Source organism: Schistocerca nitens, chromosome 2 (assembly GCF_023898315.1).
Source record: "Schistocerca nitens isolate TAMUIC-IGC-003100 chromosome 2, iqSchNite1.1, whole genome shotgun sequence".
In the NCBI taxonomy this organism is placed as follows: Eukaryota; Metazoa; Arthropoda; class Insecta; order Orthoptera; family Acrididae; genus Schistocerca; species Schistocerca nitens.
Window position 1 is genome coordinate 40,351,783 of NC_064615.1, and position 14,176 is coordinate 40,365,958.

Here is a 14,176-nt window from a genome sequence, read left to right on the forward strand (position 1 = left end):
CGCCTTCGGCCTCTGGTGGCAGGAGGGTAGCCGACACATCGCGGCGTGAGTGAAACGCAGCGCAAGGCGGTGGTGGTGTAACGGTCAGCATGGTTGCTTCCCAAGCAGTTGATCCGGGTTCGACTCCCGGCCACCGCACGAAACGTAAATTTTTCTTCTAGGGATATTCCACGTAACGTAACGCGATCCTCGAACCTGAGAACTGTCGCGCTACGAATAGTTTTCCTTCGCCCCACGTCTCACTCCGTGTAGCCAGTGCGCTAGTCGCCGGATTTCGTTTCACAGCATCGTGTGTCTCCATGTGTCGACTTGTCTCGACTTTGCTCGGCTGACGCGAAAGCTGACGCTTGGAAACGGGCATATATGTAGAGGGCAGGCGCGAGAAACGACTGTGAGAGACCAAAAAACGACAAACACACGACAGAACCTTTCATTTTATTGTGGCCACAGATTCGCGCCTTAGTGTACCGAGAGGCAAGAGTGGCGTCAGCGTGCTGAACAGCATCATTAACGCTAAGCAGCAACGAAACCGAAGTAAAAAGGCAAAAGGAAAGAAGCCAAACGCAGGTCGAGCTCCCAGCTGGTCACCCACCCAACTACTAACCACACACAACGGTTCTTAACTCCAATGAACAGCCGAGAACCGCTGCACTCAGCGTGCTACGGCCGCTAGCCACAACGCCAGCAAACGTGCAGACATCTTGCTTCTTGTGCATATCACTTGGTATTTACCTGGCAGTGTCTCGCTGGAGGAAGCACTGTCTTTTACGAGAGAAAAATTAAATGGCACTTGCTGCGATCGAATACATGGCCTTTGTGTTCACACCACGACGCTCTAACCTACTCAGCTGACGACCTATGCAATGGGGCCACGTCAGCAGTCCAGTACCCGGTCCACCGGCTCATCCACCTTCGTTACTGCCCTGCCAGTCATTTAAACACGTATCTGTTTTCGTTGACTTTTGCTTTCTTGACGTTGGACCCAAAAAGCACAACACAAAGAAAACGTAAACGCCGTGAGAATAGCCAAGACTCAGCAAACGAAAGAATGTTCGGCTACCGGGAATCGAATCCGGGCCGCCTGGCTGAAAGCCATGTCTCCCAACAGCTTTCCATTCCTTCTGACCGCCGGGCAATCAGACTTGCAGGGCAAGCTCCGTAACCACTGCCGTCTCTAATAATATCTCTCGAACCTGTTTGCGCGTAATTGACTTGCTTTCCCGCACGAAGGAAATGGCCAGTTAAGGAATATTTAAAATTCATTGTCAGATGTGGGGTTCGAACCCACGCTCCCGTTCGGGAACCAGAGCTTAAATCTGGCGCCTTAGACCGCTCGGCCAATCTGACTTGTGAGCGCAAACGACCTGCTGCTGTCGTTCCTAGCAACATCTCCAGAGCCTTACTGCGAAATGTGCTTGTTTTTTCTTGTGTGAAGGAAATACGTTTTTTTAGAGTATTTTAGACGAGTTGTCAGATGTGAGGTTGCACCCCACCCTCACTTTCGGGAGCCAGAGCTTAAATATGGCGCCTGACACCGTTGTTTTCCGTCGCCTTCTGTCTTAAGTGGAACGAGCAGAACTCCAACTATCAATTTTTACATTGTCGCAGAGAAAACAACGAATGACAAGAAAAGGCCGTTCCCTAGCAACGGCTACGCTGTGCATTTCACCCTCAGGGGAAGCTAATGATATGCTCCAGGCGAGAATCAAACTAACCAACTTAACACTGTGATACGTACGCGCTTTCTACTTCTGTACTGGCACACATATGCTCAATCGTCTCTGGATCGTCAGTAAGTACGTCACATTACATATTTCTTTGATCACGCTGCTGTAAATTAAAGGGCAGTTTTTTCAATGGATGTCAGTTCTGCTTCTAGTTACGCTACATCGCCCTAGCAGCACCTACACACTGCGTTCAGATGTGCTCACCTCCGCCCTGGCGTAGAGCGCCTACAGCGTCATCGCCTTCGGCCTCTGGTGGCAGGAGGGTAGCCGACACATCGCGGCGTGAGTGAAACGCAGCGCAAGGCGGTGGTGGTGTAACGGTCAGCATGGTTGCTTCCCAAGCAGTTGATCCGGGTTCGACTCCCGGCCACCGCACGAAACGTAAATTTTTCTTCTAGGGATATTCCACGTAACGTAACGCGATCCTCGAACCTGAGAACTGTCGCGCTACGAATAGTTTTCCTTCGCCCCACGTCTCACTCCGTGTAGCCAGTGCGCTAGTCGCCGGATTTCGTTTCACAGCATCGTGTGTCTCCATGTGTCGACTTGTCTCGACTTTGCTCGGCTCACGCGAAAGCTGACGCTTGGAAACGGGCATATATGTAGAGGGCAGGCGCGAGAAACGACTGTGAGAGACCAAAAAACGACAAACACACGACAGAACCTTTCATTTTATTGTGGCCACAGATTCGCGCCTTAGTGTACCGAGAGGCAAGAGTGGCGTCAGCGTGCTGAACAGCATCATTAACGCTAAGCAGCAACGAAACCGAAGTAAAAAGGCAAAAGGAAAGAAGCCAAACGCAGGTCGAGCTCCCAGCTGGTCACCCACCCAACTACTAACCACACACAACGGTTCTTAACTCCAATGAACAGCCGAGAACCGCTGCACTCAGCGTGCTACGGCCGCTAGCCACAACGCCAGCAAACGTGCAGACATCTTGCTTCTTGTGCATATCACTTGGTATTTACCTGGCAGTGTCTCGCTGGAGGAAGCACTGTCTTTTACGAGAGAAAAATTAAATGGCACTTGCTGCGATCGAATACATGGCCTTTGTGTTCACACCACGACGCTCTAACCTACTCAGCTGACGACCTATGCAATGGGGCCACGTCAGCAGTCCAGTACCCGGTCCACCGGCTCATCCACCTTCGTTACTGCCCTGCCAGTCATTTAAACACGTATCTGTTTTCGTTGACTTTTGCTTTCTTGACGTTGGACCCAAAAAGCACAACACAAAGAAAACGTAAACGCCGTGAGAATAGCCAAGACTCAGCAAACGAAAGAATGTTCGGCTACCGGGAATCGAATCCGGGCCGCCTGGCTGAAAGCCATGTCTCCCAACAGCTTTCCATTCCTTCTGACCGCCGGGCAATCAGACTTGCAGGGCAAGCTCCGTAACCACTGCCGTCTCTAATAATATCTCTCGAACCTGTTTGCGCGTAATTGACTTGCTTTCCCGCACGAAGGAAATGGCCAGTTAAGGAATATTTAAAATTCATTGTCAGATGTGGGGTTCGAACCCACGCTCCCGTTCGGGAACCAGAGCTTAAATCTGGCGCCTTAGACCGCTCGGCCAATCTGACTTGTGAGCGCAAACGACCTGCTGCTGTCGTTCCTAGCAACATCTCCAGAGCCTTACTGCGAAATGTGCTTGTTTTTTCTTGTGTGAAGGAAATACGTTTTTTTAGAGTATTTTAGACGAGTTGTCAGATGTGAGGTTGCACCCCACCCTCACTTTCGGGAGCCAGAGCTTAAATATGGCGCCTGACACCGTTGTTTTCCGTCGCCTTCTGTCTTAAGTGGAACGAGCAGAACTCCAACTATCAATTTTTACATTGTCGCAGAGAAAACAACGAATGACAAGAAAAGGCCGTTCCCTAGCAACGGCTACGCTGTGCATTTCACCCTCAGGGGAAGCTAATGATATGCTCCAGGCGAGAATCAAACTAACCAACTTAACACTGTGATACGTACGCGCTTTCTACTTCTGTACTGGCACACATATGCTCAATCGTCTCTGGATCGTCAGTAAGTACGTCACATTACATATTTCTTTGATCACGCTGCTGTAAATTAAAGGGCAGTTTTTTCAATGGATGTCAGTTCTGCTTCTAGTTACGCTACATCGCCCTAGCAGCACCTACACACTGCGTTCAGATGTGCTCACCTCCGCCCTGGCGTAGAGCGCCTACAGCGTCATCGCCTTCGGCCTCTGGTGGCAGGAGGGTAGCCGACACATCGCGGCGTGAGTGAAACGCAGCGCAAGGCGGTGGTGGTGTAACGGTCAGCATGGTTGCTTCCCAAGCAGTTGATCCGGGTTCGACTCCCGGCCACCGCACGAAACGTAAATTTTTCTTCTAGGGATATTCCACGTAACGTAACGCGATCCTCGAACCTGAGAACTGTCGCGCTACGAATAGTTTTCCTTCGCCCCACGTCTCACTCCGTGTAGCCAGTGCGCTAGTCGCCGGATTTCGTTTCACAGCATCGTGTGTCTCCATGTGTCGACTTGTCTCGACTTTGCTCGGCTGACGCGAAAGCTGACGCTTGGAAACGGGCATATATGTAGAGGGCAGGCGCGAGAAACGACTGTGAGAGACCAAAAAACGACAAACACACGACAGAACCTTTCATTTTATTGTGGCCACAGATTCGCGCCTTAGTGTACCGAGAGGCAAGAGTGGCGTCAGCGTGCTGAACAGCATCATTAACGCTAAGCAGCAACGAAACCGAAGTAAAAAGGCAAAAGGAAAGAAGCCAAACGCAGGTCGAGCTCCCAGCTGGTCACCCACCCAACTACTAACCACACACAACGGTTCTTAACTCCAATGAACAGCCGAGAACCGCTGCACTCAGCGTGCTACGGCCGCTAGCCACAACGCCAGCAAACGTGCAGACATCTTGCTTCTTGTGCATATCACTTGGTATTTACCTGGCAGTGTCTCGCTGGGGGAAGCACTGTCTTTTACGAGAGAAAAATTAAATGGCACTTGCTGCGATCGAATACATGGCCTTTGTGTTCACACCACGACGCTCTAACCTACTCAGCTGACGACCTATGCAATGGGGCCACGTCAGCAGTCCAGTACCCGGTCCACCGGCTCATCCACCTTCGTTACTGCCCTGCCAGTCATTTAAACACGTATCTGTTTTCGTTGACTTTTGCTTTCTTGACGTTGGACCCAAAAAGCACAACACAAAGAAAACGTAAACGCCGTGAGAATAGCCAAGACTCAGCAAACGAAAGAATGTTCGGCTACCGGGAATCGAATCCGGGCCGCCTGGCTGAAAGCCATGTCTCCCAACAGCTTTCCATTCCTTCTGACCGCCGGGCAATCAGACTTGCAGGGCAAGCTCCGTAACCACTGCCGTCTCTAATAATATCTCTCGAACCTGTTTGCGCGTAATTGACTTGCTTTCCCGCACGAAGGAAATGGCCAGTTAAGGAATATTTAAAATTCATTGTCAGATGTGGGGTTCGAACCCACGCTCCCGTTCGGGAACCAGAGCTTAAATCTGGCGCCTTAGACCGCTCGGCCAATCTGACTTGTGAGCGCAAACGACCTGCTGCTGTCGTTCCTAGCAACATCTCCAGAGCCTTACTGCGAAATGTGCTTGTTTTTTCTTGTGTGAAGGAAATACGTTTTTTTAGAGTATTTTAGACGAGTTGTCAGATGTGAGGTTGCACCCCACCCTCACTTTCGGGAGCCAGAGCTTAAATATGGCGCCTGACACCGTTGTTTTCCGTCGCCTTCTGTCTTAAGTGGAACGAGCAGAACTCCAACTATCAATTTTTACATTGTCGCAGAGAAAACAACGAATGACAAGAAAAGGCCGTTCCCTAGCAACGGCTACGCTGTGCATTTCACCCTCAGGGGAAGCTAATGATATGCTCCAGGCGAGAATCAAACTAACCAACTTAACACTGTGATACGTACGCGCTTTCTACTTCTGTACTGGCACACATATGCTCAATCGTCTCTGGATCGTCAGTAAGTACGTCACATTACATATTTCTTTGATCACGCTGCTGTAAATTAAAGGGCAGTTTTTTCAATGGATGTCAGTTCTGCTTCTAGTTACGCTACATCGCCCTAGCAGCACCTACACACTGCGTTCAGATGTGCTCACCTCCGCCCTGGCGTAGAGCGCCTACAGCGTCATCGCCTTCGGCCTCTGGTGGCAGGAGGGTAGCCGACACATCGCGGCGTGAGTGAAACGCAGCGCAAGGCGGTGGTGGTGTAACGGTCAGCATGGTTGCTTCCCAAGCAGTTGATCCGGGTTCGACTCCCGGCCACCGCACGAAACGTAAATTTTTCTTCTAGGGATATTCCACGTAACGTAACGCGATCCTCGAACCTGAGAACTGTCGCGCTACGAATAGTTTTCCTTCGCCCCACGTCTCACTCCGTGTAGCCAGTGCGCTAGTCGCCGGATTTCGTTTCACAGCATCGTGTGTCTCCATGTGTCGACTTGTCTCGACTTTGCTCGGCTGACGCGAAAGCTGACGCTTGGAAACGGGCATATATGTAGAGGGCAGGCGCGAGAAACGACTGTGAGAGACCAAAAAACGACAAACACACGACAGAACCTTTCATTTTATTGTGGCCACAGATTCGCGCCTTAGTGTACCGAGAGGCAAGAGTGGCGTCAGCGTGCTGAACAGCATCATTAACGCTAAGCAGCAACGAAACCGAAGTAAAAAGGCAAAAGGAAAGAAGCCAAACGCAGGTCGAGCTCCCAGCTGGTCACCCACCCAACTACTAACCACACACAACGGTTCTTAACTCCAATGAACAGCCGAGAACCGCTGCACTCAGCGTGCTACGGCCGCTAGCCACAACGCCACCAAACGTGCAGACATCTTGCTTCTTGTGCATATCACTTGGTATTTACCTGGCAGTGTCTCGCTGGAGGAAGCACTGTCTTTTACGAGAGAAAAATTAAATGGCACTTGCTGCGATCGAATACATGGCCTTTGTGTTCACACCACGACGCTCTAACCTACTCAGCTGACGACCTATGCAATGGGGCCACGTCAGCAGTCCAGTACCCGGTCCACCGGCTCATCCACCTTCGTTACTGCCCTGCCAGTCATTTAAACACGTATCTGTTTTCGTTGACTTTTGCTTTCTTGACGTTGGACCCAAAAAGCACAACACAAAGAAAACGTAAACGCCGTGAGAATAGCCAAGACTCAGCAAACGAAAGAATGTTCGGCTACCGGGAATCGAATCCGGGCCGCCTGGCTGAAAGCCATGTCTCCCAACAGCTTTCCATTCCTTCTGACCGCCGGGCAATCAGACTTGCAGGGCAAGCTCCGTAACCACTGCCGTCTCTAATAATATCTCTCGAACCTGTTTGCGCGTAATTGACTTGCTTTCCCGCACGAAGGAAATGGCCAGTTAAGGAATATTTAAAATTCATTGTCAGATGTGGGGTTCGAACCCACGCTCCCGTTCGGGAACCAGAGCTTAAATCTGGCGCCTTAGACCGCTCGGCCAATCTGACTTGTGAGCGCAAACGACCTGCTGCTGTCGTTCCTAGCAACATCTCCAGAGCCTTACTGCGAAATGTGCTTGTTTTTTCTTGTGTGAAGGAAATACGTTTTTTTAGAGTATTTTAGACGAGTTGTCAGATGTGAGGTTGCACCCCACCCTCACTTTCGGGAGCCAGAGCTTAAATATGGCGCCTGACACCGTTGTTTTCCGTCGCCTTCTGTCTTAAGTGGAACGAGCAGAACTCCAACTATCAATTTTTACATTGTCGCAGAGAAAACAACGAATGACAAGAAAAGGCCGTTCCCTAGCAACGGCTACGCTGTGCATTTCACCCTCAGGGGAAGCTAATGATATGCTCCAGGCGAGAATCAAACTAACCAACTTAACACTGTGATACGTACGCGCTTTCTACTTCTGTACTGGCACACATATGCTCAATCGTCTCTGGATCGTCAGTAAGTACGTCACATTACATATTTCTTTGATCACGCTGCTGTAAATTAAAGGGCAGTTTTTTCAATGGATGTCAGTTCTGCTTCTAGTTACGCTACATCGCCCTAGCAGCACCTACACACTGCGTTCAGATGTGCTCACCTCCGCCCTGGCGTAGAGCGCCTACAGCGTCATCGCCTTCGGCCTCTGGTGGCAGGAGGGTAGCCGACACATCGCGGCGTGAGTGAAACGCAGCGCAAGGCGGTGGTGGTGTAACGGTCAGCATGGTTGCTTCCCAAGCAGTTGATCCGGGTTCGACTCCCGGCCACCGCACGAAACGTAAATTTTTCTTCTAGGGATATTCCACGTAACGTAACGCGATCCTCGAACCTGAGAACTGTCGCGCTACGAATAGTTTTCCTTCGCCCCACGTCTCACTCCGTGTAGCCAGTGCGCTAGTCGCCGGATTTCGTTTCACAGCATCGTGTGTCTCCATGTGTCGACTTGTCTCGACTTTGCTCGGCTGACGCGAAAGCTGACGCTTGGAAACGGGCATATATGTAGAGGGCAGGCGCGAGAAACGACTGTGAGAGACCAAAAAACGACAAACACACGACAGAACCTTTCATTTTATTGTGGCCACAGATTCGCGCCTTAGTGTACCGAGAGGCAAGAGTGGCGTCAGCGTGCTGAACAGCATCATTAACGCTAAGCAGCAACGAAACCGAAGTAAAAAGGCAAAAGGAAAGAAGCCAAACGCAGGTCGAGCTCCCAGCTGGTCACCCACCCAACTACTAACCACACACAACGGTTCTTAACTCCAATGAACAGCCGAGAACCGCTGCACTCAGCGTGCTACGGCCGCTAGCCACAACGCCAGCAAACGTGCAGACATCTTGCTTCTTGTGCATATCACTTGGTATTTACCTGGCAGTGTCTCGCTGGAGGAAGCACTGTCTTTTACGAGAGAAAAATTAAATGGCACTTGCTGCGATCGAATACATGGCCTTTGTGTTCACACCACGACGCTCTAACCTACTCAGCTGACGACCTATGCAATGGGGCCACGTCAGCAGTCCAGTACCCGGTCCACCGGCTCATCCACCTTCGTTACTGCCCTGCCAGTCATTTAAACACGTATCTGTTTTCGTTGACTTTTGCTTTCTTGACGTTGGACCCAAAAAGCACAACACAAAGAAAACGTAAACGCCGTGAGAATAGCCAAGACTCAGCAAACGAAAGAATGTTCGGCTACCGGGAATCGAATCCGGGCCGCCTGGCTGAAAGCCATGTCTCCCAACAGCTTTCCATTCCTTCTGACCGCCGGGCAATCAGACTTGCAGGGCAAGCTCCGTAACCACTGCCGTCTCTAATAATATCTCTCGAACCTGTTTGCGCGTAATTGACTTGCTTTCCCGCACGAAGGAAATGGCCAGTTAAGGAATATTTAAAATTCATTGTCAGATGTGGGGTTCGAACCCACGCTCCCGTTCGGGAACCAGAGCTTAAATCTGGCGCCTTAGACCGCTCGGCCAATCTGACTTGTGAGCGCAAACGACCTGCTGCTGTCGTTCCTAGCAACATCTCCAGAGCCTTACTGCGAAATGTGCTTGTTTTTTCTTGTGTGAAGGAAATACGTTTTTTTAGAGTATTTTAGACGAGTTGTCAGATGTGAGGTTGCACCCCACCCTCACTTTCGGGAGCCAGAGCTTAAATATGGCGCCTGACACCGTTGTTTTCCGTCGCCTTCTGTCTTAAGTGGAACGAGCAGAACTCCAACTATCAATTTTTACATTGTCGCAGAGAAAACAACGAATGACAAGAAAAGGCCGTTCCCTAGCAACGGCTACGCTGTGCATTTCACCCTCAGGGGAAGCTAATGATATGCTCCAGGCGAGAATCAAACTAACCAACTTAACACTGTGATACGTACGCGCTTTCTACTTCTGTACTGGCACACATATGCTCAATCGTCTCTGGATCGTCAGTAAGTACGTCACATTACATATTTCTTTGATCACGCTGCTGTAAATTAAAGGGCAGTTTTTTCAATGGATGTCAGTTCTGCTTCTAGTTACGCTACATCGCCCTAGCAGCACCTACACACTGCGTTCAGATGTGCTCACCTCCGCCCTGGCGTAGAGCGCCTACAGCGTCATCGCCTTCGGCCTCTGGTGGCAGGAGGGTAGCCGACACATCGCGGCGTGAGTGAAACGCAGCGCAAGGCGGTGGTGGTGTAACGGTCAGCATGGTTGCTTCCCAAGCAGTTGATCCGGGTTCGACTCCCGGCCACCGCACGAAACGTAAATTTTTCTTCTAGGGATATTCCACGTAACGTAACGCGATCCTCGAACCTGAGAACTGTCGCGCTACGAATAGTTTTCCTTCGCCCCACGTCTCACTCCGTGTAGCCAGTGCGCTAGTCGCCGGATTTCGTTTCACAGCATCGTGTGTCTCCATGTGTCGACTTGTCTCGACTTTGCTCGGCTGACGCGAAAGCTGACGCTTGGAAACGGGCATATATGTAGAGGGCAGGCGCGAGAAACGACTGTGAGAGACCAAAAAACGACAAACACACGACAGAACCTTTCATTTTATTGTGGCCACAGATTCGCGCCTTAGTGTACCGAGAGGCAAGAGTGGCGTCAGCGTGCTGAACAGCATCATTAACGCTAAGCAGCAACGAAACCGAAGTAAAAAGGCAAAAGGAAAGAAGCCAAACGCAGGTCGAGCTCCCAGCTGGTCACCCACCCAACTACTAACCACACACAACGGTTCTTAACTCCAATGAACAGCCGAGAACCGCTGCACTCAGCGTGCTACGGCCGCTAGCCACAACGCCAGCAAACGTGCAGACATCTTGCTTCTTGTGCATATCACTTGGTATTTACCTGGCAGTGTCTCGCTGGGGGAAGCACTGTCTTTTACGAGAGAAAAATTAAATGGCACTTGCTGCGATCGAATACATGGCCTTTGTGTTCACACCACGACGCTCTAACCTACTCAGCTGACGACCTATGCAATGGGGCCACGTCAGCAGTCCAGTACCCGGTCCACCGGCTCATCCACCTTCGTTACTGCCCTGCCAGTCATTTAAACACGTATCTGTTTTCGTTGACTTTTGCTTTCTTGACGTTGGACCCAAAAAGCACAACACAAAGAAAACGTAAACGCCGTGAGAATAGCCAAGACTCAGCAAACGAAAGAATGTTCGGCTACCGGGAATCGAATCCGGGCCGCCTGGCTGAAAGCCATGTCTCCCAACAGCTTTCCATTCCTTCTGACCGCCGGGCAATCAGACTTGCAGGGCAAGCTCCGTAACCACTGCCGTCTCTAATAATATCTCTCGAACCTGTTTGCGCGTAATTGACTTGCTTTCCCGCACGAAGGAAATGGCCAGTTAAGGAATATTTAAAATTCATTGTCAGATGTGGGGTTCGAACCCACGCTCCCGTTCGGGAACCAGAGCTTAAATCTGGCGCCTTAGACCGCTCGGCCAATCTGACTTGTGAGCGCAAACGACCTGCTGCTGTCGTTCCTAGCAACATCTCCAGAGCCTTACTGCGAAATGTGCTTGTTTTTTCTTGTGTGAAGGAAATACGTTTTTTTAGAGTATTTTAGACGAGTTGTCAGATGTGAGGTTGCACCCCACCCTCACTTTCGGGAGCCAGAGCTTAAATATGGCGCCTGACACCGTTGTTTTCCGTCGCCTTCTGTCTTAAGTGGAACGAGCAGAACTCCAACTATCAATTTTTACATTGTCGCAGAGAAAACAACGAATGACAAGAAAAGGCCGTTCCCTAGCAACGGCTACGCTGTGCATTTCACCCTCAGGGGAAGCTAATGATATGCTCCAGGCGAGAATCAAACTAACCAACTTAACACTGTGATACGTACGCGCTTTCTACTTCTGTACTGGCACACATATGCTCAATCGTCTCTGGATCGTCAGTAAGTACGTCACATTACATATTTCTTTGATCACGCTGCTGTAAATTAAAGGGCAGTTTTTTCAATGGATGTCAGTTCTGCTTCTAGTTACGCTACATCGCCCTAGCAGCACCTACACACTGCGTTCAGATGTGCTCACCTCCGCCCTGGCGTAGAGCGCCTACAGCGTCATCGCCTTCGGCCTCTGGTGGCAGGAGGGTAGCCGACACATCGCGGCGTGAGTGAAACGCAGCGCAAGGCGGTGGTGGTGTAACGGTCAGCATGGTTGCTTCCCAAGCAGTTGATCCGGGTTCGACTCCCGGCCACCGCACGAAACGTAAATTTTTCTTCTAGGGATATTCCACGTAACGTAACGCGATCCTCGAACCTGAGAACTGTCGCGCTACGAATAGTTTTCCTTCGCCCCACGTCTCACTCCGTGTAGCCAGTGCGCTAGTCGCCGGATTTCGTTTCACAGCATCGTGTGTCTCCATGTGTCGACTTGTCTCGACTTTGCTCGGCTGACGCGAAAGCTGACGCTTGGAAACGGGCATATATGTAGAGGGCAGGCGCGAGAAACGACTGTGAGAGACCAAAAAACGACAAACACACGACAGAACCTTTCATTTTATTGTGGCCACAGATTCGCGCCTTAGTGTACCGAGAGGCAAGAGTGGCGTCAGCGTGCTGAACAGCATCATTAACGCTAAGCAGCAACGAAACCGAAGTAAAAAGGCAAAAGGAAAGAAGCCAAACGCAGGTCGAGCTCCCAGCTGGTCACCCACCCAACTACTAACCACACACAACGGTTCTTAACTCCAATGAACAGCCGAGAAGCGCTGCACTCAGCGTGCTACGGCCGCTAGCCACAACGCCAGCAAACGTGCAGACATCTTGCTTCTTGTGCATATCACTTGGTATTTACCTGGCAGTGTCTCGCTGGAGGAAGCACTGTCTTTTACGAGAGAAAAATTAAATGGCACTTGCTGCGATCGAATACATGGCCTTTGTGTTCACACCACGACGCTCTAACCTACTCAGCTGACGACCTATGCAATGGGGCCACGTCAGCAGTCCAGTACCCGGTCCACCGGCTCATCCACCTTCGTTACTGCCCTGCCAGTCATTTAAACACGTATCTGTTTTCGTTGACTTTTGCTTTCTTGACGTTGGACCCAAAAAGCACAACACAAAGAAAACGTAAACGCCGTGAGAATAGCCAAGACTCAGCAAACGAAAGAATGTTCGGCTACCGGGAATCGAATCCGGGCCGCCTGGCTGAAAGCCATGTCTCCCAACAGCTTTCCATTCCTTCTGACCGCCGGGCAATCAGACTTGCAGGGCAAGCTCCGTAACCACTGCCGTCTCTAATAATATCTCTCGAACCTGTTTGCGCGTAATTGACTTGCTTTCCCGCACGAAGGAAATGGCCAGTTAAGGAATATTTAAAATTCATTGTCAGATGTGGGGTTCGAACCCACGCTCCCGTTCGGGAACCAGAGCTTAAATCTGGCGCCTTAGACCGCTCGGCCAATCTGACTTGTGAGCGCAAACGACCTGCTGCTGTCGTTCCTAGCAACATCTCCAGAGCCTTACTGCGAAATGTGCTTGTTTTTTCTTGTGTGAAGGAAATACGTTTTTTTAGAGTATTTTAGACGAGTTGTCAGATGTGAGGTTGCACCCCACCCTCACTTTCGGGAGCCAGAGCTTAAATATGGCGCCTGACACCGTTGTTTTCCGTCGCCTTCTGTCTTAAGTGGAACGAGCAGAACTCCAACTATCAATTTTTACATTGTCGCAGAGAAAACAACGAATGACAAGAAAAGGCCGTTCCCTAGCAACGGCTACGCTGTGCATTTCACCCTCAGGGGAAGCTAATGATATGCTCCAGGCGAGAATCAAACTAACCAACTTAACACTGTGATACGTACGCGCTTTCTACTTCTGTACTGGCACACATATGCTCAATCGTCTCTGGATCGTCAGTAAGTACGTCACATTACATATTTCTTTGATCACGCTGCTGTAAATTAAAGGGCAGTTTTTTCAATGGATGTCAGTTCTGCTTCTAGTTACGCTACATCGCCCTAGCAGCACCTACACACTGCGTTCAGATGTGCTCACCTCCGCCCTGGCGTAGAGCGCCTACAGCGTCATCGCCTTCGGCCTCTGGTGGCAGGAGGGTAGCCGACACATCGCGGCGTGAGTGAAACGCAGCGCAAGGCGGTGGTGGTGTAACGGTCAGCATGGTTGCTTCCCAAGCAGTTGATCCGGGTTCGACTCCCGGCCACCGCACGAAACGTAAATTTTTCTTCTAGGGATATTCCACGTAACGTAACGCGATCCTCGAACCTGAGAACTGTCGCGCTACGAATAGTTTTCCTTCGCCCCACGTCTCACTCCGTGTAGCCAGTGCGCTAGTCGCCGGATTTCGTTTCACAGCATCGTGTGTCTCCATGTGTCGACTTGTCTCGACTTTGCTCGGCTGACGCGAAAGCTGACGCTTGGAAACGGGCATATATGTAGAGGGCAGGCGCGAGAAACGACTGTGAGAGACCAAAAAACGACAAACACACGACAGAACC

General features: G+C 50.6%; 15 non-coding genes across 15 annotated transcripts; 8 read left to right on the plus strand and 7 right to left on the minus strand.

Moving 5' to 3' along the window:
* The first annotated feature begins 66 nt into the window (after positions 1-66).
* Trnag-ccc (transfer RNA glycine (anticodon CCC)) lies at positions 67-138 on the plus strand. Its single transcript has one exon. It is a non-coding gene; the product is annotated as a tRNA-Gly (tRNA).
* Positions 139-1,263: 1,125 nt separating this feature from the next.
* On the minus strand, positions 1,264-1,347 carry Trnal-uaa (transfer RNA leucine (anticodon UAA)). Its single transcript has one exon. It is a non-coding gene; the product is annotated as a tRNA-Leu (tRNA).
* A 683-nt stretch (positions 1,348-2,030) lies between these two features.
* Positions 2,031-2,102, plus strand: Trnag-ccc (transfer RNA glycine (anticodon CCC)). Its single transcript has one exon. It is a non-coding gene; the product is annotated as a tRNA-Gly (tRNA).
* A 1,125-nt stretch (positions 2,103-3,227) lies between these two features.
* Trnal-uaa (transfer RNA leucine (anticodon UAA)) lies at positions 3,228-3,311 on the minus strand. The gene has a single exon. It is a non-coding gene; the product is annotated as a tRNA-Leu (tRNA).
* A 683-nt stretch (positions 3,312-3,994) lies between these two features.
* On the plus strand, positions 3,995-4,066 carry Trnag-ccc (transfer RNA glycine (anticodon CCC)). The gene has a single exon. It is a non-coding gene; the product is annotated as a tRNA-Gly (tRNA).
* Positions 4,067-5,191: 1,125 nt separating this feature from the next.
* Positions 5,192-5,275, minus strand: Trnal-uaa (transfer RNA leucine (anticodon UAA)). Its single transcript has one exon. It is a non-coding gene; the product is annotated as a tRNA-Leu (tRNA).
* Positions 5,276-5,958: 683 nt separating this feature from the next.
* Positions 5,959-6,030, plus strand: Trnag-ccc (transfer RNA glycine (anticodon CCC)). Its single transcript has one exon. It is a non-coding gene; the product is annotated as a tRNA-Gly (tRNA).
* Positions 6,031-7,155: 1,125 nt separating this feature from the next.
* Positions 7,156-7,239, minus strand: Trnal-uaa (transfer RNA leucine (anticodon UAA)). The gene has a single exon. It is a non-coding gene; the product is annotated as a tRNA-Leu (tRNA).
* A 683-nt stretch (positions 7,240-7,922) lies between these two features.
* Positions 7,923-7,994, plus strand: Trnag-ccc (transfer RNA glycine (anticodon CCC)). Its single transcript has one exon. It is a non-coding gene; the product is annotated as a tRNA-Gly (tRNA).
* A 1,125-nt stretch (positions 7,995-9,119) lies between these two features.
* Trnal-uaa (transfer RNA leucine (anticodon UAA)) lies at positions 9,120-9,203 on the minus strand. Its single transcript has one exon. It is a non-coding gene; the product is annotated as a tRNA-Leu (tRNA).
* A 683-nt stretch (positions 9,204-9,886) lies between these two features.
* Trnag-ccc (transfer RNA glycine (anticodon CCC)) lies at positions 9,887-9,958 on the plus strand. Its single transcript has one exon. It is a non-coding gene; the product is annotated as a tRNA-Gly (tRNA).
* Positions 9,959-11,083: 1,125 nt separating this feature from the next.
* Positions 11,084-11,167, minus strand: Trnal-uaa (transfer RNA leucine (anticodon UAA)). Its single transcript has one exon. It is a non-coding gene; the product is annotated as a tRNA-Leu (tRNA).
* Positions 11,168-11,850: 683 nt separating this feature from the next.
* Positions 11,851-11,922, plus strand: Trnag-ccc (transfer RNA glycine (anticodon CCC)). The gene has a single exon. It is a non-coding gene; the product is annotated as a tRNA-Gly (tRNA).
* A 1,125-nt stretch (positions 11,923-13,047) lies between these two features.
* Trnal-uaa (transfer RNA leucine (anticodon UAA)) lies at positions 13,048-13,131 on the minus strand. The gene has a single exon. It is a non-coding gene; the product is annotated as a tRNA-Leu (tRNA).
* Positions 13,132-13,814: 683 nt separating this feature from the next.
* Trnag-ccc (transfer RNA glycine (anticodon CCC)) lies at positions 13,815-13,886 on the plus strand. Its single transcript has one exon. It is a non-coding gene; the product is annotated as a tRNA-Gly (tRNA).
* The last annotated feature ends 290 nt before the right edge of the window (positions 13,887-14,176 follow it).